Source organism: Eulemur rufifrons, chromosome 4, assembly GCF_041146395.1.
Source record: "Eulemur rufifrons isolate Redbay chromosome 4, OSU_ERuf_1, whole genome shotgun sequence".
Taxonomy (NCBI): Eukaryota; Metazoa; Chordata; class Mammalia; order Primates; family Lemuridae; genus Eulemur; species Eulemur rufifrons.
Window position 1 is genome coordinate 22,528,934 of NC_090986.1, and position 27,787 is coordinate 22,556,720.

Sequence of the window (27,787 nt, forward strand, 5' to 3'; positions counted from 1 at the left end):
ATTATTTAAGCAAAAGAATAAAAATAAAACAAAACAGTATTTGCTCCATCAGGTTGGGAGGTAAAGCATCCTGTGCCTTCAGCAGAGAGGGGGAAAAAGGAGAATTTGTAATAGGCTTACACTTGAAAAGGGACTAGAACTTATTCCAGACGTTTTCTATCAGTCTGATTATGTTTGGGGAGAAAAAAAGAGATGAGTCATGTCAGAATGTTATGTTTCCCTGATTCCATGCAGGAGTAAAAAACAGTTGTTTCATCAGACCAGACTGGAACGTGTCGGGTCCATCATCCTATAGACTAAGGCCTGGCATATGCAAATGTTTGACCTGAAGCCTTCTTTTAAAACCAGTGACCCTTCAGCCAAAGTATTGCCTGTAGGTAGCAAAGCAATCTAGTCTTTACTGGAACACCAGTCAACCTTGGTGACATTTTCTTTCCATGACAACATGCCTCTCTCTAGTTATGGTCCCTCCATGCACAGGTTAACCTGATTAGCTCCAAGACCTGGATGTGAGGTTATCTCATCCCTCAGTAATTATCTTGGCTGATTTACCTTTGGAGAAGCATGCATTTGTATGGAGGTATCAATTCCTTTCCAAAGAAGAGATTGCATTAGGAATGTCAGGCAATGGATGACATTTTGGACATTTGACTTAATTTATTCCTGGGATTTAGTCTAAGGAAGTAATCCAAAATTTAATGCAAATTGTGCAAGTTTTGCTTTACTATCTATTTTCCACAGAAAGGATTTCTTTTTAGTTCTTGTATCCTTTTAGTGATGCTGTTATAAAAATCCCCATGTGGATACATAATCAAATGCAAATAAGTCCAAGAAATGTCTATTTTGCTCTTGAATTACAGTATTCTCTATGCAGATAGTAGCTTTTAAATTTGCACAGAGATCTCGCTGTTCAATGCCAGCACCACACAAAACATCATAATGTGGCCTAGTCTTCAGGTTACTGCATTTCATCTTTTTCTTTATACAGAGCAGGGACAATCAGTTGACTGATCACTCCAATAGCTATGTATGTTTTTCTGATTGATTTTTAAGCTGTAGTGCACAGCAGTACAAGATGACCCCAGTAGTTACAAAGTCATCTGAAAAAGGACATTAGGTGACATACCTTATTAATGGCTTCTCATCATTACTTAGATGTGGAAAAATCCAATGATGTAAATTAATCTTATAAAACTAACTTGTAAAATACATCAACCTGATATAATATGTGAAATAAATGTCAATCTTTCCTGAAATATTATTCCTGATATAATTTGTAATCAATTTGGAGAAATGGACCAACTTTGACTTCTCAAGTATTTCTGAGTTAAATTAGGTAAAACCTTTGCATACTTAAAGTCATCATTATAATCATTTGGAACAGACATAAGGAAATTTAAAATAAATGACAGCTTGTTCCTAAACTTGCAATGATATTGGATGCATGTGGGTCATGCTTGTAATAAACATAATACAACCACCACTCTTATTTATCTGTAAAATATAAATCAGCTAAAATGTGCTTCTCCAGTTGTGTATCTACCCCCAACTTATTAAAACCCAATCAGTAAGTACCAGGCACAAAAAATGTTCTTAGTGCTACAACGGGCTCTAGAGACAAATGGGGCCTATTCTCTGTCATCAAGAAATTTAAAGCTTACTGGGAAAAATATTAACAATGTGGGAAAGTGGGGAAGTGTATACAGGAACTCTCTGTACTACGTTTGCAACTTTTATGTAAACCTGAAATTATTTTGAAAATATTTAAAAAATCTTTTGGGTAAAATAAAATATATTCTTATTTAATTATAAAGAGAAAAAGGCATAAAGGAAGACAGCTGAGGCAGAGTAACAGCAGGTGGTTCTACTTACTTGTCAATCGATAATACTGACTGTTGAGAGAGGAGCTCGGGGTAGTTAACCAAAGGTAGATGAGGCAAAATTCCGCCTCAGCATGAGGCCACCTGCTTTCAGTCTGTTGTAATTATGTACAACATAATGTGAAACCCTGAAAGCAAATGGATTTAACAAATACCACATGATATCATAAAAATCTTCTAGAAATCCCCTACCTTTTTGTAAAAGGCGAATCCCTTTTGTTCCACCAAACACAGAAACAAACAAGCCAAAAGTAGACAAACTGAATTTTGAAATACATAGGCCTTTTCATATCTGAAACAAGCCAAAATAAACAACCAAAAGCCTTGAAAACTACCAAGGTCTGAAATATGAGTCACAAAATCTTACTTCTGAGAATGTGGACAAAAATCCATAGGTCAGAAGGAAGTCCATTTTCTAGAAAACAAAGGATATGAGACTATTACTATAAACAAAGTTTTTAACTGTAATTTCAACAGTGCAGTTGTTTTAATTAGCATAGCTCTCCAAATTTGTCTTGGAAGAAATAAAGGAAATAAAATGACGTACGTGCCTTCATGAATAATGACAGCCTCGGGTTTACTCTCTCTGAATCATGAAATGGTGTCCACTGGACACAACACATCGTTTATCATATATGTGTTCAAGTACATCTGAGGCATTATTGACAAGTTTCACTTTAAGGCAAATGTGTCCCATAAGCAAAAAACCATGAATGCATTTATTATATAGATATGAGAAATGGGATGAAAATAAAAGCAGGCCAAGTGTAGAACTCTGAGCATGTTTCTGTGCTCCTGGTTAGAGCAGCAAGGCACTTAAAAGACTGGGTAGCTGGGGAGAGATGAATCCCAGCGCTGCTCTGACACCATCCAGCAGGTAATGACGTTCAGGGACTCTGTGACTCCATTGCTCAATCTGCCAAACAATATTCATCAAACTCTTCCTATCAATCAAATTGCCAGAGAGTTCATCCCTGTGAGAGCTCACTCTAAAGAAGGAAGACCTTTGAAAATGCCTCTGATTTTTATTAAAATCATGACAGGGGATTATTGAATTTTCACTCTATATCGTTATGTTTCAAGGATATGATTCTTCTGGTGATGTATTTAAGTTACTATAGTAATGAAAAAACTGTACTGAGGTTCTACTGTACTTCTAAGACATTTTGTTATTGGAATAAAGTGGAGTAGAAGAAGAAAAAAAGAAATCAGAGTATGGGGGAGTATAAAGTAATGAGTGCATTGAGAATTAAGGTAGAGAAGAAATGAGGCTACAGGTCACAAGTGAATCATCCTTCTCACTGCATCCCTATTTGTAATTCAGGTGGAAACTGCCACAAAAATAAAGAAGTAAAGATGTCTTTATTTCAAAGAAATTTTAAAAATCAGTTTTGTAGAAATTTAAACATCTTCTAATGACCACCAAGAGAATATTAAAAGAAAACTGGATAACCAACTGTCACCTCATTGATGTGTATCTAGTGTGGATGTACCAGCTGCTAGAGCCTGCCACAAATCTTTCCTACCTGGGAGCTCTGAAATGGTATTGCATCCATCTACCTAGAAAACACACTCATCCATTCTTCATTTCCCACAGTTACTGAATTTCTTGTATTTCCAAAGTGGGCAAAGACCTCTCCAGAGGTTATTAAACCTCTCCATTGTTATTAAAATCATTTCTGCTGACTATTTATTTGATGAACAGACCTCAAGACTGAATGACTCTATTCTGCACTGCCAAAGGCATTTTTGTATTTTTGGGTTACACACGTCTTCCCATTAAACTGTGCGTATTGTAGGGCAGGAGCTAAAAAGATCTGACATCTTGCACTGGGAAAGTGCAATGATACTGATGCTGAGTCATGTAATGTAATGTCATTTGTTGCCTTGAGGTCACACACTCAAAGGATAATTGACTGCCTTTAAATAACAAGATGATTAGTATATTTCTCGGTTCTTTCCATGTGTTGCTTTGATTGCTCTCTTGAACAAGGAAAGCATGAATATGTATGTAAATGTTAGTGTTTTCTAGGATGTGAGCAGATGTTCTCTTGAACTTGTTGTGGGAGCTAATCTATTTAATATAAATCAAGCACATTTTTAGTGGAAATTTTTAAGACCAGTGAAACTGATATGCAATCACAATCCAACATAAGTGTTGGCTGGAAAAGATTGAGAGTCATTTGTGAGTTACTCCTGTTCTAGGATCTAATTTTACCAATCCTAAATCTATATTTGATCACAAATGAGGATCAGATATACTCACTCTGATTTACAGCAAACTGATTGAAAACAGGCAAATTTGCATATTTGTTGGTTGTGAGAATGGATTAAAAAAAACACTTTCTCCCTTAATATAAAAGTCATACATGTTCTTTGAAGAAAAAGTGGAAAGTACAGATTAAAAAATGAGGGGAAAAAACCATAGGTCCGTATCTATTATATTTTTAACACCTTGTATATTCATTCAGACTTTACCATGTATGCTTGTATGTGTGTATTGTATGTATATAAGATCATACTTAAAATGATATTTCATAACCCTTTTTATTTAATAATATATCATAAGCATCTTTCCATGTGAACAGTTTATTTAGCTGGATGGATGGATAGATAGATAATAGATAGGTGCTACATAATTTTTGATGACTAAATAGTATTCCATTCTTTTGGTAAATTTTCTAATCAATCTCCTATTATCAATTGGTTGGAATTTGTTGTTTATGAGTTTGACATGCATGAATTTGTGGTTTCACTGTGCACTGCAATCAACATACTTGTATTTATATCTGTACACATGTTTCAAATTATTTCATTGAGATATGATTTTAGAAATAGAAAACATGAGTCAAAATATGTTATTTTAAATATTATTACAGAGATTTCAAAATCGTACTTCAGAAAGTCTCCTCCAATTTAAACATCCACCACCAGGATATGAGCTTGAACATTTCTGGACACCTCCACAATAATTGGTTGTTATTTTTGAAAAAAACTAGTTATATCTTATTTTGTACATTCCAACGTGTTAATAATTTTAAGGAAAGATTTGACTTATTTATGATTAGGTAAACTATGAATTGGTTACTGGATTTCTAAAGGAAATAATCAAAAAGGTAAAAGTACCCTCTCTCCTCTTCTTCTTCCTCTTGCTCTTTCCCCAACACATACACTAGTCAAACTTTTCAAAGCAAGACAGAGATGATGTAAAGAACATTGATCTTTTCCAGTTCTCTATAGAAAACCTGCCAAAGATGACCACAAAATTTCCTTATTCAAAAGTTCTTGATTTTTGAATGATAAAAAAAAAAATACCCAGACAGAAATGGAGGAAAGAGTCAAGTCTTTCTAAAATTAAGCAATGGGAGAGAAAAAGAAGATGGTACTGCTGCTACCGCTGGGCCCTATTTAGTTACTTTCACACTTTAAATGAACCATTCTCTTTTTACTAAGTACATGGTTGAAATAGCATAACTCCTCACTTTAGTTTAGAAACAGAACATTCTCTCACAGTGGGTTTATATTATATAACAGGTTTGAAACAGAAAATAAAGTTGATGTGACACCATTCAACCAGTTAAAATGGCAGCATATGACACTAGTGCAGGAAGGCAGGGGCTGTTCCTACAGAGACGAGAAGAAGGCTCCAATGCAACTTTAGCCTGGTTTGCTCCACACTTTAGAGCAAGAGATGTGCATAATCCACAGAGATAACACAACTGGGTCCAATCAGCCCTGACCAGAATCAACTTCCTTCCTACTCTTAGGTGTAAACACTGAGAAGAAAAGGAAAGTGTGTTTATCTTTTATAAAGCTATTTATTTATACAATAAGAAGTTATTAAACACTCCTCAGAGGTCAGTATCTGCCAAAATCTTGCTCCTTCTTGTTCTGTTCTGCAACTTCTTCCTGTGGTATCTCCAAATGCTTACACACTATCGGTGGGATATAAATTAGTATAACCTCTGTGCAAAACAAGTATAGAGATTCTTAAAAGAACTAAAAGTAGACCTACCATTCGATCCAGCAATCCCACTGCCATATCTACCCAAAAGAAAGGAAGTCCCTATATCAAAAAGACAGATGCACTTCTGTGTTTATCATAGCACAATTCACAATTGCAAAGATATGGAATTAACCTAAGTGCCCATCAACGGATGAGTGGATATAAGATATATACCATGGAATACTACTCAGCCATAAAAAGAATGAAATAATGTCTTTTTCATCAGCTTGGATTGAACTGGAAGCTATTATCCTAAATGGAGTATCTCAGGGATGGAAAAACAAACGCTACATATTCTCACTTATAAGCGGGAGCTAAACTATGAGTATACATAGGCCTACAGAGTGGCACAATGGACTCTGGCGACTCAGAAGGGGGAGAATGGGAAGGAGGGTAAGGGATCAAACATTTCCTATGGGGTACACTATTTGGGTGATGGGTACACTAAAAGCCCTGACTTCACCACTATACAATTAATCCATGTAACAAAAAAAAAGCACTGTAACCCCTAAATCTTTTGAAATAATAATAATAATAAAAAAAAACTTCTTATGTTGTCAGTGCTAAACGAAATCCCAAGCAGATGATCATAGCTCAGTTTCTGGAAAAAGTTAGGTTTTAAAATCAGGGAGACTTAAGTCCAAAACCTGGCTTCACCATTTACCAGCTCTAATATTTGGATATTAACTTTTCTCAATTTCAGCCTTCTCTTTTGCAAAATAAGGTGACAGTAACAATGCTCTCCTTGCCAGATTACAGTATTATAGATAAGGCATTCAGTGTAGGGCACAGTGGTGGAAGGTAGGAGATAATGGGCAGTATGGCAGAGTGGTGACCACTTGCTCAATTTCAGTCATCTGTGGGTAAGGATAAGAGAATGTGGAGAAAATTACTCTTACGGAAATCAAAATGGGTTTTTGTTCTCTTAACATTGCATATATAAATCAGAATATTCTAAATTTAAGAAGTGAATATACTTAGATTAGGTTTTCCATTTTTAATAATGCCATTGTTCATTTTAGTGTATTATTTTAGTGATATGCCCTTTATGAAAAGACGAGAATCTCATCTCCATGGGAACAAATGATTTAAAAAACGTGAAGACATTGTCTTTGTCATATTGCATTCTTCTGGGATTCATTTAGGATGGCATTGTTATAATAACATTTTATTAATTGTCTAATTTGTCATGAGAGTTTCCTAAACACAATATGGAGAGAAGTACTATGGTGACATGCTTTGATCGTTCTCTCATGGAGCTTCCAATAAAATTCATCCAAGACATTAAAAACCCTACAATACATACTCCTTCCCTTTTCTTACCTTCTCAATACCCAGGAGAAAGATAGGACTTAAGTGTATAATTTTCTAATGCTGCTTGAGTATTTAGCTGAGCCATAGCTGGGAGCTTAAAGAGCAGCTAAAAGAAACATGAGCAGGAGTAGCTCCAGATGCTTTGTAAAAGGTACTTTGCTCTCCAGGTAGTGGCAACCCATGGAAGAGTGTTTCTGGAAGGACCACAGAAGTCTCTCGTTGCCCAGCTCTCAGAGCATTTGCAGCAGTAATGTGAACTGGGTATGAGGATTCTATAAATACCCATCTCCAGTTCGCCCATCTGCCAAGGAAATATTTTTCCTGCACCTGAATTAAGTGGAGAGCCGCTAAACTAAAGATGGATGGGGAAAATCATCCATTTTCAGCTATCTTATGGCTTTGTTCATGAATGATAATTCATGGTAATGTCTTTATTGTTTCTTGCCAACAAAAATAATATTGCTTATTGAGATTTTTCTAGGTTTAGCTTGGAGACAAAACCAAGGACAGGAGTAAGATAGTCACGATCTCTTATCATTTTGTACCTAGGGGAGGTACCACATTCAGGCTTGAACAGTCCCTAACGTTTGAATATAAACCAATCAATTTGCCGAGCCAGGAACTGGACAATGCCTTGCGGAAATGGACAGAAGACAAGGATGGGGGAAGAAAGAGGGACCATGGCCTCAGAAATATTATGAAAATTAAAATTTTACTATAATCTTACTCTTTGTACTTCGGTTTGGAAGGAGAAACTGAAGTCTTTGATGCTAATGTGACAGATAGTTACTAGAGGACTTTGTTATGTCTCGGCCCTCAGGGACTGTGGTCTAGATTATTTTGCCTGCATGTGGAAGGTTCACACATACCCTCCAGCTAAAGCTAGTGATCTGGAGAAGTCATCCTAGTCACTGGCAGGATGTATCGAGACAAACGCAAAGCAATTGCTAAAGGACAGGCAGGACAAAAAAATTTCAGATTCTTTCACTGTAGATTGCTATTTACAGTGAAATCAAAGAGTGTTAAGAACAAATACAATAAGATTACAAGATGAAAAACAGAGTCATGTGGTAACATAATATCCCAGGTTTTCATAACTTGATGAAACGAAGATGATAAGAGAAATAAGAGGAACCGCTCCCAAGTCAGGGCTTGTGAGGGTAGAGAGAAGCTCCCCTGTGGCAACACCTCCCTCCTATTTTCAGCCTGTCTATCTCGGGCCCTGGTACTGGCTCGTCATGAAATTCACCTCTTCTGGATGCCAGACCCCTCTTATTAAGCTCGTCTCTGTTCATTCTCGAAAAGTGGCGCCAAGTAATTAACTATTGATTTGATACAAGTTGAGATACTCACAACTGCTAATGGTGTGATGAATTACCCCTTCAAAGTAGATTATCATCTTTTTAGTGGAAGAACACAGATATTAGAACAGATCGCAAACAGGGCAAAGAGGAGCAGAAGAGAAAAAGAGGAAGAAGAAGTGAAATGATGTGGAAATGATGGTAAACATTAGAAGGACCATGGGCCCTCCATAGCTAGAATTTCCTACTTAGGTGTGCTAAAATTTAACTTTAATAAAACTTGACAAATCATAAGCTTTTCTGAAAAAAAAAAAAAAAACCATTGGAATGAATGTCAAAAATACAGAGACTTCAAGAACCATTACTGATTGTATCTATTACAGTTTGCCTAAGGATCATCTTCTTGGAAGCAAACACTCTCAAATGGTATTTGAAGTTTCTGTCATAAATTTTGAAACATTCACAAACTATCTGCTGTCCCGCTAGGGGGCTGTTTAAAATTTTCCATTGAAAAAACATGAATTTATAAATAAACAGATTCTTAAACCCAAAGGAGTTGTGCAATTCTTCAATCACAGAATCCATCAGCTGCACAATTTGACAACTGAAATACAATGAGCAATTTCACGGACTTGACCATCTCTCCTGCCAATCTCACTGAAGCACAAGTTTGCTTGAAAGGATTCATTTTTGACATCTATTTGTCTCAGAGCCCTGTACCTGCTAGGCTCTGTCATATATGCCATTTTATATTACCCTTAGAATAATTGTGTCAGATAAGCATTTTGTCTCTATTTTAAAACAGAAGATACCTTAGGATGGAGAGGTGACAGGGCTTGCTTAGAGTCTAAAAGCTTGTAAGAGGCATAATTAGCTTGAGAGAAGAGGTCTCCCCACAGAAAGGGCAGAAAGGACAATGGCTAATATTTATGGAGCGATTTCTATATGTCAGGTACTTTTAATGTATTAATGAATTTAACCTTCACAACAACTTTAACAATCTATAAAGGCCTCATTTTAAATACGAAGAGAATGTGGCACAGAGTAGTTAAGGAATGTACCTATGGTCAAAAAGCAAAATGGTGAAACCACGATTTGAACCCCAGCAGTCCGAAGTTTGAATCACTATCTATACTGCCTGAACTTACGAGTGAGAAGAGGAAAACACAAGTAAATAGTGAGCATGTAAATATACTATGTTGATCTTAAAATTCTCTTTTCTCCTCTTCTCTGACTTTTTTGGGGTGGGTTGACTAACATAGGTAAAATTTAAAAAGCAACTCTCTGATACTCAGTATAATCTCACACATGTATAGATTAATCAGAATCAGACATAATCCTAACAGTGCAAAAATCTTAAAAATCCTAAAAAGGAATTCTTCTTTGCAATATAAAGGATCAGGAAAGAGTAGAGTGGTCAGATTCAGCAGCAAGACATTCTGTTTTGCAAATACATCTTGGGAGAGTCCCTGAGCTAGAAAACTCTGTGTTCCAGCACAAGCTCTCACCAGGTGCTAATGCCACCTTCTCCTCCAAGCATGAGCATTATTATCTATAAAGTGGTAACAATAATGTCATAAGTCATTGATAAAACAAAATAAGATCATATATTTAAATGCACTTTGAAACCTATAAAATGCAATTGTTTCAGATAAACATTTTGTCTTTATTTTAAAATAGAGGAGGAGGGGAGGGGCAACAACCTACTTAATGGGTACTATGAACATTATTTGGATGATGGGCACACCTATAGCCAGGACTCAAACATTACAAAAGCGATCCATGTAAATTGAAACATTTACACCCCTTAATATTTTGAAATAAAAAAAGAAGGAGAGAAAGAGAAAGAAGATGGGAGAGGGAGGCCGGGATGCAAGATATGAGAGAGAGAGAGAGAGAGAAAGGCACTGTGTGCAGTATTTCCCAAAGTTAGAATCAAGGTCCCCCAGAGAAGCATGTCCCTTCCTTAGCAATGAATGCTTTGAAGGAGAGTTATCTCTAAGTACTAGTGTGAAAACTAGCCAAGAAGTCATGAGATTGGGTCCATATTATATGTATCATGGTAAATGTATTGACTTGGATCCCAGGTTAACTAAAGCAAACAAACATGAAGAAAAATGCAGAGAGACTGATTATGAAAAAGTAATTTATATTTCATTAAACCAAGAGCTAAATTCTTCAACTCTTTTCTCAGTCCAAAAGAGTGGGTAATTTGAATTTTAAAAACATATAAATGGTTGTTGATGATTCAAAAACACAAGTTCTCCATTTCCTATTCCATAATCATTCATTTCACAAGGTAAATGACTATTTCATAATATAAACAGCTAAAAAACACAATAAAAAATACCACAATTTTCCTTGTTTTTTCTTAATTGTGATTGCCATCGATCTTTGTAGCAGAAAAATGGAAAGAGAGAATCAGGATTAAGAAAAGTCATGTGTATAAGATATTGTTGAAATCCAGACCCACTCAAAAAGAAGTTATTTTTCCTGTCGAAATTCATAATGAGAAACACCAGCAAAATTTTGAGTTTGTTTACATTTCTAGCTACTTTTATTTACTACAAATTTATCTAAACAGTAAAAATGTCCTTTTGGTGTCACTGTAAGAATATTTTTTAACCTGTTAACTTACTTCACATCATCACAGATGCAATAATTTTAAATGCTTGGATGACAAAAGATTCATAATGGAAGAATAAATCTAAAAAAATAATTATTATACAACAAAAATATGTACTACCAATTATACATTAATTGTTCTTCTCTGCCACAGTTCTCATGCACAGAAGGCCTTTATAATAAATTCTTTTCAAAGGAATTCATGACAGGTTGTTTCTGTTTCCCTGGATACGGTGTGTGGACTGATCATCTCAGATTCCTTTGTGCCCATCAAACATGGAGACAATGCATCAGTGTCATTTCCAGATTGTGAACTCCCCATGGGGTCAGGGCCTGGAGGATGGGCTGCGAGGAACAACACTGTCTCCTTCTGTCTATTTTCCCAAAGATTCTAAAGCAGTATTCTGAATAAAATTAAAAGCTCAATACATGCTGTTACTCAAATGGAAAAAAAAATTGACTAAAAAGCACAATGTGCATTTCTCCCTGTATAGGCCTTGAAAATGACCTTAGTTTAAACTTACTTTTTCAGCTTCAATAGCATTCTCAGAAGATTGCATGTTATCTGTTTTAAAAACTATTAAAATAGAAATATTCTCCCAAACTTCGTACCTCATTAGTCCTCAAAATGGAACTGACAGATTATAGAACTGATAGATTACAGAACTATTACTCCCTCATCCTAAAGCTCTTTTTGAAAGATAGTTCTATAAACTTGGGCATAAAAGATACTCCTTCTTAATTAAAGAAAAGTCATTATTGTCATTAATAACAACTAGGATTTGAGTGTCCAATATAAACTAAGGCATTATTTTAAGTATTTTAGTTCATTTCAGCATCAAACTAACCCTAGGAGGTAGTTCAGCTTTAACATATATAAGTCCTATTTTATAGGTGAGAAAATTAAGGTTTAGGGAAGAAAAATTTCCTATTCTCTCTTCCTATGCCACAATATATATGACTATATGTATTTAGAAATTTTAACTAAGCTGCTACCAGGATAATTTGAAAAGGCTTTGAAATTTTAAATATAATGAAAAACAAATACATCTAAATTTTAAAATTAAATAAAGCCACTACAAAGAAACAGGGAATAATGTGAGAGGACTGAGATTAGTTCATTGCAATAGCTCATTTTCCTGAAACTTTTTATTGTTGGAACAAAATTAATACAAATTCATAGACCTAAATATAGTACGAGCTATACTGTACAGATTTTGGAACCAGATAACACAGTAATATTTTCAAATATGGTAGCTCCTTTTAAATATGCTACTTCTGAATCAGTATGGAATTTACAGGATTATAGAGTACCAGAAAACATTCTAGATCTGCTGAATCAGAACCTTCAATGATGGGGTCTGAACATGTACATTTTACAAACATCCACAATGAATCTCATGTTTAATCAAAGCTGAGGATACGTATCATTATAATTTACTGCATTCAAAATGCTTCCTTATGTATCAGTCCTCTATAAATGCAAAACACCATGTTTTTCTCAGTGAAGACATTTTGCAAGGCATTATGACAACATGCTGTGCTTTGTGATAAGCCAACCTGACAGAGTCATGGCAATTTTCAGAACATAGTTAGTTGGTCAAACCCTGTCCTCACATCCTAACCCATCCCAGGTGTTCATCTTGAGCTCCAGGTGGATTGGAGTCCACATAACCTTTCTCAGAAGAGGGTCTCAATAACTCCTGCTGTACCAACCAGTAGAGTACGTGAATCATTTTCTGCTGCTCTGTGAATCTGAAGAATCTGGTTCTGCTGACTCTCTCTCCAGGCAGGATCATGACATCACCTGTGCCTAACCACCTGCTTTCCTCTACCACTTAAGACTTTCAGGAGCCCGGGTTCCTGTTCCAGCGTATCTCCAGTGCTAGCTGTGTGCCTGTTTTCCCTGACTCCCATGACAGATAAACATTCACTTTTTCCCTGGTAAGTTTGCCCTGAGGCTGATGTTCCTGCCTCTCCCTTGGAGAAGTTATAACTTGCTTAAATTCACATTAAGTATTAATAAAAAGTAGTGGAGCAGGTATTCAAATAGGTCTCTAATTTTAAAGTCATACTCTTTCTTAACTTTGATAGCATACTAATTAGATATCTCTCCCCAAAATGTGATGTTTTAAGCAAGCCTGTGGCAGGGGCTGAATCCTGGGACATTCATAATTCAAATCTCTCCATGTTGTACTTGCACTGAAGGTATGCTCAGTTGTTTGTTTATGTAAGAAAGGCACACTTTAAATACAGAGCTAGGAGAGACAGAATTGTCCTTCTGTTATAAAAGGGTGAGAGCTGGATGTGTATGCTTACCCAGAAGGAGAGCCAACCCATTTTAGTGCAGGTGCAAACATTATGGATGCCTTTCGTGGGAGATGATGTTTAGCGCAAAAATAAAAAATAATTTTATTTTTGCCAGCTACTTGCCTAAAGCAAAATAAAACAAAAACATAAAAGACTACATTTCAGAAAAATATTTAGGGAAAACACGAACACTTAATGTTCTCATTAAATTATATGAAGCAATCATTTGATGATCACAATGTTGTTGATGAATAGTGTAAGCTAAGTTTGTAGCTTTGGTATTAAAGAGTTGAGGGGATTTAAAAAAATTTCTGGGATGTAAGAGAATGAGAGAAAAGCAGAATGATCAGCTACTTGAAGAACGGAAAAGTTAGATGACTAGAAAAAGGGAGCGGGATTTTGAGTAGTGCTAGGAGCAAGTTGATGTTGATCCTAATGAATTTATATTTTCCCAGTGTCTGTAACTTTCTCCAGCACCATTTAGCAACCAGAGGGCAGGAACACTGAAAGTGGACAATTGGGTTTCTCCACAGCTGAGATGTTATCTGATAAGTACAATGAGTACTCAGAGTCAAGATAGTTTAGGGCGGGGGTGGGGGGGCGGTATAAGGGCCATTGGAATAGCATATAACAAAAAAATGAGAAAATGAGATGTCAATGAACACAGGGATCCAAAAGAGGTGAACAATGGTCCCCGAGGAAGATCATAAACAAGAAGGCTGGAGGTAGTGGGTTGTGGGATTAGTGGTTTGGGAAGTGGATGGTTTCTGAGAATGACAAGCTCAGGGTAATGAGCACTGGGTGTGTGTGACTTACGTGGAGTGGAGAAAGACATTGGAGATGTAGGCCAAATGTGGAATAGATCATCGTTATTAAAGGTGAAGCAGGACTTAGAGTTAAGAAGGCAGTGAGTCTGGTGCCAAAGTTGTGGATAAACGAAGAACAGAAGATGGATAGTCTCTAGGTCTGGGGATAGGAGGGAGAAATGGGGAACAATGATATATTTATATGGCAACATTCTTGAAAGAGAAGAGGTTTTTAAAAAGAGAGTAAGGTAGTAATAGCCTGGTGGCAGTGGAATTCAAGGTGGACATCAACTCACCCCTAATTCTGAGGAAATGTGATGCAGAGAGAAAGAGCCCTTCGAGAGAACTGCAGGGGAACTCAGCTTTTCCAAGTCTTCTCCTTTCATGGCTCTGCCCTTCTGTGAGGAGTTCTTTGCTGCATCTCACTCACCTGCAGCCCAGAGTCACAGAGTAGAAATGGCAGACACCTGACATAGTTGAAGTTGAAGGGAAGGACAATTGACAAAAAAATGTGGAAAACTGGTTCGCTCTGGACCAAGTAGAGAAAACTATTGATCACTTAATTTCAACAGGTATTTATTGAGAAATTACTTTGGCTAAGAATCCACAGATGAGACAATTTATATCCGCTATCAGAAATAACAAACTGTTCCCTAAGCCCATCGTCCTCAAGGACTCTAATGTATATATCTGATGCAGGAGGCAGCATATTCTTTTTAGATCACATATAAAAAAGGAGTATCCCAGGAATGGAAAAATAAGCACCACATGTACTCACCATCAAATTGGTTTCACTGATCAACACCTAAATGCACACATAGGAATAACATTTATTGGGTGTCGGGCAGATGGGAGGGGGGAGGAGGGGATGGGTATATACATACATAATGAGTGCGATGTGCACCATCTGGGGGATGGACACGCTTGTAGCTCTGACTTGAGGCAAGGGCAATATATGTAACTTAAACATTTGTACCCCCATAATATGCTGAAATTAAAAAAAAAAAAAAGGAAGCAGGGGCTATGACTTCTGTCCTTAGTTCTAGCAATAGTAAGATCTTGATCAACCACTTGCAACCTTAACCCCCAGCCTCCTCGCCTGCAGCATGAGTGAAGATTAGCTAGCTGATCACAAATCACCTTTGCAGTTCCAGGACCAGTGACGCCATGATCCACTGGCAACCCGGAAATAGAGCAGCCAGACGGCTGTACTTCCACTTTGGCAACTATCCGGCTGAATTCTTCCTTCTTTCACCGCCTCCGCCCTGAAACTTCCAGAGTGCTGTTAACAAGGCCCTTCTCACTCAATGGTCTTACTAAACAGTCAATAGAGCCTGCTCTTTTTGTTAAGAACAAGGAGAAACCCTCTGTTCTTAGAGGACACAGCCACTTGCCTCTCCTGGAACTCTAAAAAATGACAGAAGCATAACACCTTTCTAGTGCCAGTAATCATCTCTTTAAAATGAAAAGAAGAGCGGAGGACAATTAGGAGAAGTTGGAAGATTTCCTAATCATAGGCCTTTAAGAAAAGTCCACGAAGCTAAGTGTTCTCTTAGAGCAAGGAATCCCACCAATTTGAGATGTTAAGCTAAACCCTCTCAAAGAGATGGCAACATCAACCTCTCTTTTTTTGTGGCTATTTTATTTTTTCCTCACTCCTTCTGCTCAGAGTAACCAAATCCTCTTGTTGGATTGGCATGAAGATTGCTGGAGAATTATAAATTAATGGAAGGAAATTCAGAGAAGAGGAATTGATGACACAGTCTCAGGTAGCCAATAAAATCGCTCAGTTTAATTTCCAAACGAAAAGCAAAAACCCATTCATTTAAAATAGTTTAAATGGCACACAATGTTAAGAATTATTTCATAGTAAAATGGTACTCAAATAAAAGATATGTCAGTTTCATTTTTTTTTTTTTTTTTGAGACAGAGTCTCACTCTGTTGCCCAGGCTAGAGTGCCGTGGCGTCAGCCTAGCTCACAGCAACCTCAAACTCCTGAGCTCAAGCGATCCTCCTGTCTCAGCCTCCCGAGTAGCTGGGACTACAGGCATGTACCACCATGCCCGGCTAATTTTTTCTATATATATTTTTAGCTGTCTATATAATTTCTTTCTATTTTTAGTAGAGATGGGGTCTCGCTCTTGCTCAGGCTGGTCTCGAACTCCTGAGCTCAAACGATCCGCCCACCTCGGCCTCCCAGAGTGCTAGGATTATAGGCGTGAGCCACCGCTCCCGGCCTATGTCAGTTTCATTTTAAATTATAAAAAAAGAGAATACCTTTGTATAAAGCCTCTTTTTAATTTGGGGTTTTAGGCAAGTGCTTTATGTGTCACTTTCACAATGCACATTAAAAATTAACTATATCCATTATGGTATTTTAAGAAAATTTCTCAATCTATTGACAAATCAGAACAACTACTTTGTGTAAAGCCCTGTGCTAGGCTCCCTAGAAAAAAGGAAAGAATACAAGATAGAGCCTCTGATCTAGAGTAATTCACAATGTAGTAAAAAAACCCATACACAAGTAGTAAAATATTTTCAAACACATAAACATACAGCCATACACACAAATTATGAAACAGATTAACATTGCCAGCTAGTGCTGAACTGATTGCCAGATGTCTGCTAAAGAAAGTGTTATAGTTTAATCCTGATCGCCTTTCAAAACTCATTTGATGGATAAGGGAACAAATCCAGAGCATCTTCTCCAGGTTGCACACCTGATAAGAAGCAAACCGATATTTGAACTTAAAGTCAAATTTGAACTTCCATTCATTTTACTGTGCTATCAACCAAAGTGCTAAGATTTTTAATAAGGGGAAGAACTTCATAAAAAATACAATAACTTGACAACTGAGTACTTACCATACCTGTGAGTGCACCATGGATGAACCCTGAAAAAGTTTTTCTAAGTGAAAGAAGACAGACACAAAAGGCCACATGTTGTATGATTCCATTTATATGAATTGCCCAGTATTGGCAAATTCATAGAGACAGAAGGTATATTAGTGACTGTCAGGGGCTGGGGGAAGAGAGAAGTATGGAGTAACTGCTAATGAGGATGTGTTTTTTTTTTTTTTTGTGATGATGAAAATTGTTTAAAGAGCGGTGATGTGCAACTCTGAGACTATACTAGAGAACACTGAATTGTACACTTTAAAAAGGTGAATTTTATCTCAATACTGTCATAAAAATAACTTATTAAGAACTCCATACCCTGAGATGTTTAATCTTATTATGTGGGGTATTATATTAATTCATTTTTGTGTATTAAAACACCAGTGCATTCCTGGAATAAATCCCGTTTGGTCATGGTGTATATTCTTTTTATATGCTGCTAGATTAAGTTTGCTAGTATTTTGTTGAAAATTTTTTTATCTATATGCATAAGTGATATTGATCCATAGATGTATTTCCTGTTGATAGTTTTTGGTTTTAATAGGGTAATATTAAACCTGTAGAAAAAGTTGGGAAGTGTTTCTTCCTATTCTATTTCTTGGAAGAATCTTAAACACATTATTAAGCTAAATCTTTTTTAGAAAAAGCTTCTTTTAAAACTAATTTGCTAATAATTAGTCATTTTACTTTTTGAGAACTGTGAGTTCAATGTTCTGTATTATTAAATCTATTTTCTACACATAAGATTTATAATTCTTAATAAAGTTAATCCAATCAAGTCAGTAAATAATAATGAGAGCAGTTAATAATTAGAAATAACACTATCTTTAATGTCATTAGGTAGCAATACATATAAAGCTTCAGAATTTAATTTTCCCTTATTTTGCATTTTTTTTCTTACTCTGAGTCATTATTTACATAAGAAATACTTTTAAAGGTCAGTGTTATGTGAGAAAACAAGCTCCTGACTATATAACATAACTAAATTTTACTTAGAATTGAACTCAATGAAAGAGTTTTATGACAAATTCTTTTAATAGCTTGACTTAGATTCTATTAATAGGCTGACAATTTGAGTTGTCTTTCTACTCATTGCAGTAAATTTGCAAGCCTAAATAAAATGACCCAGGAATCAAAGTAACCAAAATTTGAAAAGTAAATCATCAATATGTTTAATGTTCAGGCCAGACTATCATTCCTTCATTTACCTCATTGATTCCCAAGTCAAAGTTGGATTTAAAATCAGACGTTTTAATAAGAGTAACTAACAAACCATATTCCTAATAAGCAGGGATTCACTCAACTTGAAAAATAAAAATGGTGCGACACTTTGGAAAACAGATACAGCTCTTTAAAATGTTAAGCATGGAATTAGCATAACTCAGGAATTTCATTTCTAATAAAATTTTTACATTTTGCCCAAGAAAGTAAAAAACACATATATATCCAACCTTGTACATGAATTTTCGTAGCAGCATGATTTACCATAGTCAAAAAGTGGAGACAACTCCAATGTCCATCAACTGATAAAATAGAGAAATAAAATGTATAACCATGCAAAGGAATATTACTTGGCAATAAAAAGAAATTAAAATATCTTTTTCTGTGACCACAACTACTCTCCCTCTAATTTTCTTGTTTATCTTCTCCCACTAGGACAATTCTTCAACCTCATTTGAATCTGCATGTTTATTGACACCTTGTTTTTTTATTCTCTTCTTATACATCATTTCAGTGATCCTTAAGCCAATGCCACCAACTTGTCAATAAAAAACACATGTACACACACACATTTATGCCTGTAAAATAGTATAAGTATGGCATATATATGATATATATAACATATATGATGACTATATATACTATAGTCATTATATTCTTTTTTTGCTTTTTTAAGCTTTATATCACAAACATCCTTCTTCTTTTCAGAATAAATGGAGATTAAATGAGGAAAAAAGGGGATAGGTAATCTAATTTCCCCTAATATATCTCTTAAATTGCTAACATGAAAGATAATCCTAAAGATATTTTACACACTGACTATGTTCTAAAAGTTGTAACTATCTTGACTCCCCCAAAGTTACCCATTCCACACATAAAGAGAAAAATCAGAAATGGCAAGTAAGTTTCCCCAAATCTGTTAGAAATGTCAAATCTATACTAGGATTTTAGAAAATTTTAGCTTATAGCTATCTTATTTATTAAACTATCCATCCTTTGCTTGACTTAGTATGTGATCTTATTTGTTAACTGTAACCTTTTAGAGAAAAGAATAGTTTAAATTAGAACCCTCATACATTGCTGGTGAAATTGTAAAATAGTTTAAGATAAAGACAGAATTCAGGTGCAGTGCTTGTGAGTGTGTCTTCATGTTTGACTTGGGCTGGTGAGTCATGTTCCTCAAGACTTACACATATTTATTACAGACTAGGCTATAGATATTTCTGTAGCAGCACCCTTAACGACCATTATTGCTGTGACACCAACCAAGGTGACAATCTTAGGGATGCTTTTTTCTTCAGTAGAGAAACTAATAGAAGTTTATGTTCTATGATTATTCATTTCCCTCTATTTGGCAGCATGTGGCTACCTCTGGGTTTTGATTTTGTATCACTTGACCCTAGTCACACCTAAATCTCTCCTCTGCCCACTCTCTGTGCTACAACACAACTCTGCCAACTGTCATTGTTAGGTAACCCCAAAAGAAGGGAAGCAGGAAAGGATAGTGTCTTTCAAAAGACAATGCCTTTTCCTCTTCCTCCCTTCCTTCATGCTATGGTCTGAATGTTTGTGACTCCCCCAAATTCATATGTTGAAACCTAATCACTAGTGTGCTGTTATTGAGAGGAGGGGCTTTGGGAGGTGACTAGGTCATGAGGGCAGAGCCCTCATGAGTGGGATCAGTGCCTTTCCTTATAAGAGAGGCCCAAGGGAGCTTATTTGCATGCTTCTATCATGTGAAGACACGGTGATAAGGCACAATCTATGAACCGGAAAGCAGGCCCTCACCAGACATCAAATCTGCTGGCACATTGATCTTGAATTTTTGAGCCTGCAGAACCGTGAGAAACAAACCTCTGTTGTTTATAAGCTACCCAGTTTGTGGTATTTTTGTCAGCCTGACCTGACTAAAGCATTTATCAAAGGCTTACTATTTTCAAATACTTACTTTCAAGCACTTATTTATCAAGTGCTTACTATGTAAAAGCAAATGCTGTATGTATTGAGGAAGACACTGAGAAAATTAGCTATTGTCCTGGTTCTTGATTCTTCTCATTAGAGGAATTTTTTTTTTCCTTTTTAAATTTTAAATAACAGATGCCTTTCTTTCAGAATAAAGGAAGATCAAATAAGGAGAAACTGGGAGGTGTAAAAAAGTCTCATGGAATGAATTATTTTACCTAAAATCTTCCCAGACTGTAAATCTTGTGCCTGACATCCAAGTCTCTCCTGGGCTTTGCAAGTCTACTGGCCTTGCTAGTTTTAGGTGCTGTGAGGCAGGAACGTGCCTTCACTTTCCACAGGGGAAGAACACTCAGCTGAGGACAAGCCTCGGCAAAATGCACTCTCCGTGCGCATTAGAGATCCACAGCTCATCAGTGCGGAAATCAAACATGCCAGATTTATATACAAACAATAGCGACATGATTGTCACAGCACACATGGTAACTTCAGTGGCTTGGAAATCATCCAAAAATCAACTGACAAGCACTTCAAAGCGGATTGCAGAATAAGACTCTCATATCGCCTTCTGTGTGCGTCTTTCTTTACAGTCAAGTGCTAGATCTACTTAGAACAAACGTCCCTATGTTTAAAAGGCTGATTTGGTTAATTCACTGTTGTTACGTGTGATAGTGGATATTTTTTTTTTGTAATGGTATAACATAGGATGCAAAACTTTCTCCATCTCATTCTCTTTAACTAGATTCCCTTATCGATAAACTGCTCCTTTTATAGTTTCCCTCTGACCATGTTCAGTCCATTGTAGAGTAAGCTGGTAAAATGATACAAAGCATTCATTCTGAGGTCTCATAGAGCTTGACTGACTGCTGAAACATTTGGAGCCTGCAGATGAAGAGCTTGGTTACTATGTGCTGTGAAAAGTCTGGGGGTAGGGAAAATGCAGTCGGTTTGAAACATGTATTCCTCGTCCAATCTGAAGGTCATTATGAATTTCATAAAATATAAATAAGAAACATTTTCTATTTTAACATTTATCTTGAAGTATTAAGTGAAGCAGAAGCAATACAGAAAGCAGAATTCACCTACTGATCGAATAGTTGCATGACAAATATTTTATCTGACACTAGAGCTAACCAAATGAACAAAATATTTTGAAATAAATGCATTTGAGAAATGCAACAACTTGAGCCACAGTAGCAATGTGTAGGTAGATTGAAATGAATTGTGTTGTTACAAATAACTCAAAGCTTAAGCAATATTAAACTATAAAATTTCTGCGGCCTATCATCACTCTTTTCATTCTATGATTTTAAAGAACCTAGCCCAGAGCAGACACTACAGAAATATTTAACTTTGAGATTTTATAAGAGAAAAACTTGGAAATCTTTGGAATAACAGAATTTATGAAACCAAATTATTTTTCTCACTCTCCACTCCCATCATTTCTCTGTGTAAAACAGTGGCCAAAATGGAAACAGAGCTGATATTTTCCTTGGGACTCAAGAATAACTAACAATAATGATGGGAAAAGCTCTGAATTGCTCAGTTCATTAGATTATTCAACATACATTGTGCCTATGTTATGCATTAGGGTCAATGCTGAATGCTAGGAATATGGGAGTGAACAATAGAGAAATAATTTTTCTTATCTTCATAGAGTTTATGATCTTGTGTGGGAGGCAGTCAACAAACAAGTAAACAAATATATAAATTATGAATTCTCCTTGTTAGAAGGAAAGAGGTATTATATGTCAAGTATGCAATATAATTTTTAGCAATACTAGGTCATCAACTATATGAGAGATTTTCATTCATAATACTATTTTTTATTGATCCCCAGGATTCCTAAGAAAAAAATGATATACTTTAGTAAAAGGAACATATCTTTGTCTATGGATAATATGTTTTTAGATAAATTTATTGGAAGCCAAGGGAAAAAAATGTGTACCTTGACTTTGTAAAGTCTTCTGGATGGTAAGAGTTAATATGCTTTTTAAGTCAGTCTGCCCCAGATTCCAGAGATCTGCGTCCTAGGGAGGACATGCCCCCACGTGTCTTCGAAGATGACGTGGGATCACCAAGGGGACAGTTTGTGTAGATACAGCTCTGGGCATCATCATTGTGAAATAGCTGCAACCAACCAATCAACGGAAAGAAAGGGCTACCAAGGCACAAGAAAGGGCAGTTAGCTTGGGACAGTCACCAGGCAATGAAAGAAGGCTCAGGTGAATATGTTCGGGATTCGAGATTAACATCAACATTGTGGTTCCAGCACAGAAAGGTGCCTTAACATGGTTTCTGAACTTCTATGCAAAATCTTGAACAGTAAGAGTCCATTTAAAGGTGAGCTCGGGCATCCAACTTCACTAATGTCTTGGGGTGATCCCTGTCTTGCCAGTGTCAGGGGTCTCAGCCCTGCAATGGGACTCTGAGAGATGCCTGGATAAAAGGTGACCATAGGAGCAGCAGATACAAAACAGCCTCCAGCCCTCTCTCCTATCCACACCCCCTCTCTCAGAGTAACTGTCCTATCTTTGCTCCCATAACAATCTAGGCTCCTGAGGTTCAATGGAAAATATGGTATAGTGAATACTCAGAGTGAATTTCAATGGGATCCCACTGTAATTCTGATCTCACAGGGAAAAATTAAGATCCATGTTACATAGAAATGCATTAGGCATTACTATCTCCTTGTGAAACATGACTTAAGCATAGGGTGTTTGGCAACAGATTTATAATATAAATCGAAATAAAATTGGTTTCCATGTCTCTCATATAGTTACATAAAAATTATAAGTAGCAAACATGTTCATGTTTTACATTTATGGTTTATGGAGCATTTTGTGTATTGTCTTATGATGTAACCACCCACAAAGAGCATGTACATTGGTCAATTTTTCTCCCCTTCCACTTACTCATTTTGCACCTTTTATAACTGGAGACCTGATTATAAAAAAGATCAAAGCATAGACCATTTTCTGTACTAGAAAATGAAATTTAAATTGTGCTACATTAGAATGAGGTGAATGTGGCTTGTACTTAGCAACACATTATAATACCTCATTTATTCCTTACAATGAGTTGGATATCCTTAAACTCTTATGATACTTGAGGCTTAGAAATGCTAAGTAATTTGCCCACATTTGTGTAGCTAGTGCTGGGATTAGAGCTCAGATCTGAGTCACTATGAAGCCCATGCTCTCTTTACTAAAAGTTCTTCCTCTTATGTTCAATATAATAATAGCTTGGTAAATTTTGACACATTACCTCTTGTTTTGAAATTAGAATTATAAATACTCCTCCAGAGATTAAAAACTGAAAATCTGTATTTTCTTATTTGATTGAATTATGGTTAAAATCCCAATAAAGATATAATAAAAAGATAAAACATCAAAACAGAAGAAGCATAACAATATTGGCACTCTTCAGTCTGGACCTTTGAATAGCTTTGAGTTCATAAATGGGTCTCGCATGACCCTTAGAAATTGACTTCCTTAAGGCCAAAAGAGTATGTATAACCCATGACAAAAATCTATAGCTGAACCTATTCATATGAATATTTAATAAAATATTTTATAAAGGAATAGAACATATTTAAAGAATAATGGTGATGAGGTTTCTATTCATTTATTCATCAAGATCTTAAGACTAACAATAAAATTAACATAGTCTGCTCTGTACATTTCTAAAATTACAAATCTGTTCATCAGCTTCCTAGCAAGAGAATCATAAAAATGATGAGGGTAATGTTGAATTTATAACATCATATGAAAGTTATAAATATGCTGCTCTTGATATTCTAAGTGAAGATTGTGATGTCTGACTCCCAAACTCCTGCTGGTCCTCAGCTCTGTCTTTTCTTCTTACCAAACAGCTGGCAGCGCAGGACCCTGACCACTGGGAACTTGTATCTGTGATGGAATAAAAATTACTGAAATGCAACTGGGTCATGCCTCTTCTCTTTGCTGCCCACCAAATATGATTCCTGTTTGGCCGCCAGCTTCTTCCTTCTACCCTCCAAGGAGGGTCCTGCTTTGTCTGACTAGTTCCTGTGCTCCGTGATCAAGACTTGGAAAGAAATAGGAAAGGAAAGAGGACAAGAGAGGCAAACCGATGAGAGTTGGAGGAATTTTACATTAAAAAAAAAAAAAAATCTTGAAAGAAAAATGAGAGAGCGGCCACAGTACCCGACAGCAGAGAAAACTGATAGGACCTTAAGATATTTGGAGAAACTGTATTTTTTTCCCTACATATATTTGAGAAATTCCAGTACAGATCTTGAGTTATTTTGAAACCTGTTTGGTGCATGGTTGTATTTGTGTTCTTTAATGCTTATACTACAATAGGGCTGTACTATGTGGGTCACCTGTGTATAAATGTGGCACAGTTTGGGAGGGAGGCTGGCAGGGGACAGACACCATTGCTGACTTTCCACCATCCCTTGGAGGGGCATTGTCATAGCCATATCAAAATGGCACCATACAAACCCCACCCATAAGGGAAGACATCAATAATCCCCTTCTGAGTTTTCGCCTCTAAACAGCCAAGATTTTATTCCCTAAAAGTTTTTCTTATGAAATATAGCTGAGAAGGAACACTGACAAGAAGCTCATGGGGTCCAATGTTGATCCAAGACTCTTCAGAAGAATAAATTAATGACAACAATCAAAACCTCACTTGACCCCAACTATGTATTGCTTTCCAGAATTTCCTCATACACAAGAAAAATGCCTTAAAATAAGAAAATCCTTGAACTTTAAAAGTTGGAATCTCTTTGTGTGAATACACATGATAGTATTTATAGTATCTTTACGGTTGATGTTATTTTTTTTTTGATGTATTTCTAGCATATTCTGATCTACAGAACATTTTGAATGACATCTGACTGTAACTAGCCATGCTAGTTACACAGTGTGCCAAACAGCAGCAAGGTCACAAAACAGAGCACAAATGAAAAAAAAAAAAGTTCTATAATAGGATCATCATGAGAAAGTGAGTGGTTAATGGGGCACCTGACCAGAGAAGGTTTAGGTTAGACCAATTCCTGGGAGAAAACAGCATGTTCTATATTTTAACAGAACACTAAGTTTAACAGACTCATCCAAATCAATATTTTAGCCTACACACACACACACACACACACACACACACACCCCATAAAATTCAGAGGGACTTAAAAACTTATACACTTAGGCTTGTCACCTCAGCATTACTTTCTCCTGATTTGTAAAGCCCTCTCAGGACAAGATCTGAACTACCTGTGCTAAAATATACATTTAAAAAGGAGAGGAGAGCCTGGCACTTAGTTATATTATGTTGCAACATCTATTCAGCAAGAACACTCACTGGTTCTAAGGCATGTATGTCACTTTTAAGGATTATTTGCAAAGAATCATTTGGTTCAAGCAAAACACAGACATTGAAAGAATTTCAAAATTGCAATTCAATGCACTTGAAACCAACACTTCATATCAGCTCTGCCCACCAGCGTGGAGATGTACAGAATGGAGAGGTGGGGCTGTATATTGCACGGTGTCAGCATACCGTCTGCCTGAAAAGCCATTCGTTGCAAAATACTGCATCTCCAGAAAATGAGCCTGGAAAAGTGAGGCCCACATATTGGAGGTAAACGCAAGCTTTGCTTTTGCCGTGATCTCAACAGCTGTGCCTCCCTTCTTTCTGGGATCGATGCGCTATTTTATCTAACAGCAGGAAAGGAGATGATTGTGTAATGTGGCAGCAGATACAAGAGGAGAGAATGTTAATGCAGAGGCTACAACTCAATTTCCCTAGAGACTGTATCCCCCAGAAGTACAGGACTTTGGGATACGCCATAATGAGATAGAACTGACTCAATGGAGTGTGACAAGTCATCACATTACAAGTCAGCTGGAACATCTGATGGAGTCACAGTGTTTTCTCCTGGCTGTGGATAGAACAATGAACAAGAAGGCTCTTAGGAGTTAGAAGCTTAGCTCTGAGGCAGGTGATTTGTATAGATGACTTCTTTATCAAGTGAGGCATTAGCCTTGGGCACAAAACTTGATGGGGTGCCAAAAACACTCAGAAATCAAGATCATACCCCAACACAATATTTTTAAATATAAAAATTAAATCATAAATATCCATGATAAACAAAATATCACATTTTTTGTTAAAACAGGAAATGATGCTGCATTTGCACCACTCAACTCACCCGTCTCACCCTGGTCCCGGTCCTGCTCCTCACAGGGCTGTTGGTGGCATTAAGTGGGGTCTATACCAGGAAGCTTTACAAATAAAGCAAATTATCCTTGAGCATCTAGTAGAGTCCATGTAGGGTGCCAGACTCTCTATAACAGTATCCCATTTCTTGCAAAAGTTTGATATCACCATTATCATTCCATTTTACAAATGAGGCAACTAAGCTTTTCAAAAGTCAAGTATCGGGGCCAGGATTTGAACCCTGGGTGTCTAGCTAAGTCCTCTGTGCTTTTTCCACCCAACACACAATTATTCACTAAAATGAAACACATACGAAAACGCGTTTAATGCATTCTAACGACTTGAAATAATACAGAGAGATCAGGTGGGGCTCTCTGATGCCTGAGTTGATGATTAAAAAACTGGTTACCTTCCTAGAAAAAGCTCTGTGTTTTGGTATAGAAGCCTGTTCTCAAAATCCATGTCAGAAATAAGATTCTAAGGATCTGTAAGGTGAAATCTTAACTCCACACAGGAAGAGGAGACAAATAATTTACAAGTCTATTTTTATGTTGTTTGCAGCCATGTGTTTAGATGAAGGTTGGTATAGAAAAAACAGGTAGCTTTACTTAAATGTGAACTTACTAGGAAGGGCCTCTCAACCTTTGCCCCATCTGTCTTGTCCTGAAACACAATTCTAACACCAGTCAGGAATTTCCAATCTAGTTCTCTGTTAGATTTGCTCTTGGGCTGTAAACTGTATATGACTGACAAGTTACACGTGGCCTTGTAATAGATGTGACCACTGCTATCACTGGTTGACTCAGGACAGTCAGTCAATTAATAGCTGGACCTGTGCCCAACATTTTCACATGCAGTGCATTGCTAACTTTCATTTCTCACTGCTAGAGTCATTCTTAGTCTCTCTCCTTAGTCTCATGGAGAAGGAAACCAGATTTTTATAATGCCATCTTAACATTTTCTTAGTGCTTTACAATTAAGTAATTTAACTTCAGAATATTTCTCTGGAGTCAGAGGATGAATAGTCCCCTCCCCTCCACATCTCAGGTGAAAATACAGTTGCTCTACACATGTACATTTACAACATTTGGCCAGATAGTCATCAATAGTCCTTCCAGCTCTAAAGTTCTGTGTCAATGTCTCTAGGAAGATGTGCTAAAGATAAGTTTGAAGAAGCAAAATGTGGAGCACTTAAAGGAAAAAGGAATCAGAAAGGAGGGCCTGCTGGGGAGAAGGTCATATTAAGATCACCTCATGTG

General features: G+C 36.6%; 1 protein-coding gene across 4 annotated transcripts in view; it reads right to left on the reverse strand.

The window, feature by feature from the left end:
* Positions 1-27,787, reverse strand: part of FGF14 (fibroblast growth factor 14) — a 644,239-nt gene that overhangs the window by 273,283 nt on the left and 343,169 nt on the right. The gene's annotated exons all lie outside the window — the stretch shown is intronic.